Source organism: Tamandua tetradactyla, chromosome 11 (genome assembly GCF_023851605.1).
Source record: "Tamandua tetradactyla isolate mTamTet1 chromosome 11, mTamTet1.pri, whole genome shotgun sequence".
Taxonomy (NCBI): Eukaryota; Metazoa; Chordata; class Mammalia; order Pilosa; family Myrmecophagidae; genus Tamandua; species Tamandua tetradactyla.
In genome coordinates this window covers 38,247,553-38,253,005 of record NC_135337.1, presented here as the reverse complement: position 1 = coordinate 38,253,005, position 5,453 = coordinate 38,247,553, and the positions used below count along the sequence as shown (strand labels likewise).

General features: G+C 39.1%; 1 pseudogene; it reads right to left on the bottom strand.

The window, feature by feature from the left end:
- Window positions 1-2,655: 2,655 nt before the first annotated feature.
- Window positions 2,656-3,579, bottom strand: LOC143649110 (general transcription factor IIH subunit 3-like; annotated as a pseudogene).
- Between the last annotated feature and the right edge of the window lie 1,874 nt (window positions 3,580-5,453).

Here is a 5,453-nt window from a genome sequence, read left to right as displayed (position 1 = left end):
TTTCTTATCAGATTTCAGATGTTCCGTCCTCTAGTTCACTAATCCTATCCTCTGTCTCGAAATCTACCATTGTAGGTTTTCATTGTTTTTTTCATCTCTTCTACTGTGCCTTTCATTCCCACAAGTTCTGTGATTTGTTTTTTCAGACTTCCCATTTCTTCTTTTTGTTCATCCCTTGCCTTCTTCATATCCTCCCTCAATTCATTGATTTGGTTTTTGATGAGGTTTTCCATGTCTGTTCGTATATTCTGAATTAATTGTTTCAACTCTTGTATCTCATTTGAACTATTGGTTTGTTCCTTTGACTGGGCCATATGTTCAATTTTCCAGGTGTGATTTGTTATTTTTTGCTGGCATCTAGATATTTAATTACCTTAATTAGTTTATTCTGGAGATTGCTTTCACTTCTTTTACCTAGGGTTTTCTTGCTGGATGAATTTGTTGTCTATCTGTTATTTTACATTCAGTTCAGCTTTTTCTGGACCTCTAGCTTAGGTTTTGTTTAACAGAGGATAATTTTTTGGTTCTTGTTTTCTTGTTTCTTGCCCTGCTTGTATGGTGCCTTTCCCCCCCACCACCCTTAGGAGGGTCTACGTAGGTATTATAGACTCCAGCCGGGTTTTCCCAGACTAAACTGGCCTCCTATCAGCGGGAAGGAGTCACCTGCATCAGTTTTCCCTGAGGGTGAGACCCAGCAGGTTAAAAGACTTTCCTGTGAAGTCTCTGGGCTCTGTTTTTCTTATCCTGCCCAGTATGTGGTGCTTGTCTGCCTATGGGTCCCACCAACATAAGATGATACAGCACCTTTAACTTTGGCAGACTCTCCCTGCTGGGGGTGTGGTAGAGGAGAGGTTGTAGGCTGGTTTTAATGGCTTCAAATTGCCAAGCCCTGGGGTCTGAATTCCTTGAGGGAGGGGTTCCACCTGAGTTGAGCTTCACCCCTCCCCTGGGGAAGGCACAGGTGGGAGACAAGCCCTAAACGTAGCCCATTTCTGCCTATGCCTGGGGCAGTTGCAGCCCAAGAAATCCCACCGCTGAATCCAGAGGCAGCCAAGCCTCCATGGAAACACAGCCACAAAATCCTCCGTTTCCTCCTCTTTCCTTTTTTTCCATTAGCCCAACGAGTGACTTCTGCCTTGACCAGGTTCACCTGAGCTGGGGGCCTATTTTTAGTAGTCAGAATTTGTTAGTTCATGCCACAATTTGAGTTTGGTTGGACTCAGCCCCTGCTGCTGTTAAAGTCTCTTTCCTTTCCCCTCTGGGAAGCAGCCTGTGGGGGAGGGGCACCAGCCGCCACCGCTTGGGGAACTCAAACGGTTCTGGGGAGGCTCGCAGCCAGTCTAGCTGGTTCAAACTGGGGTATGCTATGTGTCTGGTCACTGGCGTGGCTCCGGAAGATGTTCTGTACTGTTCCTGGTTATTTAGTAGTTGTTCTGGAGGACGAACTAAAACGCGCACATTGCTAAGCCGCCATCTTGGCCACACCTCCCGCTTTGTCACAAATATGCTTTTAACACAACTGTTTCTGAAAAAAATTGTTCTACTAGAGGATTGTTTCATTCTGCTTTTAAACTTCAGATTTTGTACTTAGTAACAAATATTATTAAAGGTGTAACATTGTCCAAAGATGAATTGGCAAGCAAAAAAATAAATATTTGTTAATACTAAAGTTGAATAAAATTTAGTTTGGACAATAAGTGTTTTTACATGACTACTCTTGACATTAATGGTTGGTTCAAGTAAGATGTAAATTGATTGATGCCATTAATCTATAAATAATTATGTTTACATTTCTTTCAAAACTGTGTTCAAATTTCACACATCATACATTTCAATCAGGACCCAGATTAGCCAATATGCTTTAAAGCATATAATCACTCATAGCAGCCTGACTTTGTCAGATGATCATACCATTAAAAAAAATTCCCAAATTATTGAGGTCTCCCCCCTTTCTGGTCAAAATCCAATCAGATACAGTTTTTGCAATGTGGCTGTGATTATGAAAACCTTGTATCTGATGCTCCTTTTATCTACAATGTGGACAGATGAGTAAAAAATATGGATTAAAAATAAATAATGGGAAAATGTTAAATTGAGTAGATTGAAATACTAGTGATCAACGAAAGGGAATGATAAGGGGTGTAGAAAAAAAATAGAACAAGTTAAAATATGTTGGGTAGTTAGAAATACTAGAAGAAGTCAGTGAGAGGGAGGGATAAGAGGTGTGGTATGTGTGTTTTTTTATTTCTTTTTTGGGAGTGATGAAGATGTTCTAAGAAATGATCATGGTGATGAATATACAACTATGTGATGATATTGTGAGCCATTGATTATACACCAAGTATGGAATGTTCATATGTTAAGAATGTTCATGTTTGTATGTAGTTCTTTTGTCAATTAAAAAAATCCAATCAGAAAAGATTTATAAATATATTGCATAGCAGCTTGTCTCCCTGAAACAAATCAGTCTCTTAGATGTGCAAGATGAGAATGCCATCTTGGAAATATTTCCTGTGAGAAAATAACTACGTGAAAATATTCTCTATTTAGAAGATAGAAAAAAGCTATCTGTAGTTTTTTCAGGGGCTTTCCAACAGATTCCTCCATGTAATTTCTATTAATAGCTCTAAAAGATGGAAACGAAACATTTTACTATCACGTAGACACTTTCGGTTTCTTTTTCTTGGCCTTCAGTACAAGAGGCAGAGAAATCTTAAAGGCTGTCATCTCTCAGGTAGCGCAGATAGGATTGAAATTGCAGAATATTGACAAACACACAGAACAGACATAGCCAATTTCAATGAGATTGTGATGACAAACACAGCCCTGTAGTCCGCGTGAATTGGCAAAGGTGGGGGCGGGGGGCAGGATTAGCTGACATCTCTGATCGTGATCAGGAAGCAAAACCCACAGTAAAATACTGCAGAAGGGATGGCATCTGAGGCACGTTCAAGTACAGTGATGTCACAATCCTGTTGGAGGAGTCCTGAATCAGTCTAAAACAGGCATCAATTAAAATACTGTTTCTGCTGTGAAAATTACATTCATGAAGTTCATATACTACAATGCACTGTTCTCTGCAACCTTGATCACCAATATCCTTGATTTCATTTCCTGTTTATCTTTTTAACTTCTTTTTTCATTCTATGAATGTAGCAAAAGGCTTTGGCAAAGAACCCTGCCAGCAGAGTCCCATATTTTGACCTTTTATGTCACTTTTGGTCATTAGACCTTTAATTTCTTCAGCAGTAACTTCATTTGCTGCTGTTAACAGGTCGTATTTTCCATCTTTACTCCCTGAGGGATTAAACTCAGGAGGGTTGCCAGGGTCTCCAAAGAAGTCTCCCGATCGGCCATTCTTTCCAGTATACAAGAATCGACTTTCTTGAATGTGACTTGCTATTGCAGCAAGTTTGTTGGAATGATTCATGAATAAATGGGAATCCCCAACACCATCACAGCATCTATGCATTTTGATGAAGTAAACTGAGATTCCTTAAGTGCTTGCTTTCCTCACCAAATTGAGCTGGTATCAACTGTGATAACCAGTAGATTCAAATCATCCTGGTCTGAGACCATGGTGAGCCGAGCACTTTAGCATAGGAGCAACTGCAGCCAGATGGGAGTCCTGGATTGCTTTCTGGTAATTTTGATTGAAGTTTGCTGTGGATGGTTTTAAGGAGTATGGCGACGAGTAGCGAAAGTAGATAGGGCCTTTGAAACGTAGGCATAGTTAAGTTAGCTTTCCCAGTAGGTTGCATGGCTTCCTGTTAGTCATTAATCCTCCTTGAGCCTGTTTGCTTATTTCTAAAGTGACAATAATATAACCCAACTTGGAAGTTTGAAGAAATAGCTATATTATGGACAAAGTGCTTGCTCCTAGTAAAAACATACTATTAGAATTTCCAAGTTGAGTATGTGAGAGCAATTGCTTTTTTCAGCCTCTGTGGAATAAAATCACTTGCCATTGGCAAAATTTTCTTTCCAGATAGTCACAGTAAATACACATTGCCTTGCCACTGAATTTACAAAATCTAATTTTAATAGAATTTGTCTCATTTTCCCATAGTTGATCAATCAAGTAATTTACCCAGGTAAAACTTTCAGGCAAGGTGTATAATCAAAGATTTCAACACTACCATGATTTTATGGCAGTTTATGAAAGGGTAACTTAACACAGTAAACTGGTCCTATCAGCCATGCCAAACTTCCTTGTCCGAATAAAATCACCCCACTCTTGGCCCACAACTGATCTTTATGCTTTGGTAGTTACTTGATATAAAGGGCTTCACCCATGAAAACCTGACACAGAGGGCTCACTTAGCTCAATAAATGTAATGGTAATTAGCTAAAAATTCCGATAGCATCTGAATCCTAAAAGTTGCTCAATGGTATTTCCAAAAGATAGATGTCATAGCTGCAGTAATCATAGCAGACGAAACTCTAGGGACAACCCCACCTTAACGTTTGGATCTACCCCAATAAGCTTAAATTGGTGTCTGGTTTGTTGATTATAACTCAGAGCTACTCAGTCAATAGAGATTAAGTAGTGAGAGACTGCAGGGCAGTATAAGAAGTCTATACAGGAGGGTTCAGGTTTGTGAGAATAAGACAAATATTCATGAGGTGAAAGATGTACTATTGTTAAAAATTTTCTGAGAGCCCGACACCCAGGGGTTTAATTCACACATTTCTAACTAGTCCTGTTTTCTAATGAGGGTTCTTTGAAACTTGAGCCATAATAGGTAGTCCCCAGATACACCATGTTCTTTGGTGCCAACTTGCCTTTTGTATATGGTTTCTTCTGCTTGGCTGTACCTAAAGACCCTCTACTCACCTGTCAAGAGTAAAAACAGTTCCTCAACATATTCTGGACTCCTTCAGGCAGAGTGAATTATATGTATACTTGAAGCCCACTATGGCACTGATTGCCTTGAATTGTAATACCCAGTCTAGCTAAGCTCAAGGTTAGGGATTTTGTACCCCCTAACACCTAGAACCCCAAACACCAAATGCCATAGCTGCTTACAGCATTCTAATTTCTATAAGGGATCTATTAATAATTCAGAAACATTACTCTTGGACGTAATACAGAAAGTAAATCTGATTTTCTGTAAGAGTAAACCTCAAAATCTGTCATTATTGCCTCCCATTAGCTATTTGTTTCATTTTACATAGTGCTCATCACTGACTTGTATGTTGTAACCTAGTAATTTATAGACTTCAGGTTAAATTTAGGATCACTCACCTCAAGTTAGGATTGGGGTATTTCCATTGTTAAGCTGTGTAAACGTACTTTAAAATGGGTTGTTTCCATCCCTCCCCAACTTTTTTAACCTTCCTTTATTACATTTCCTCCTTTTTCAAAAATGTTAGATGGTTGGTGTGCCACTTAATAAGAGAAAGGTAAATGTACAAAGGAAAAAAGGTTAAAATAGCCTAAGAATATATAA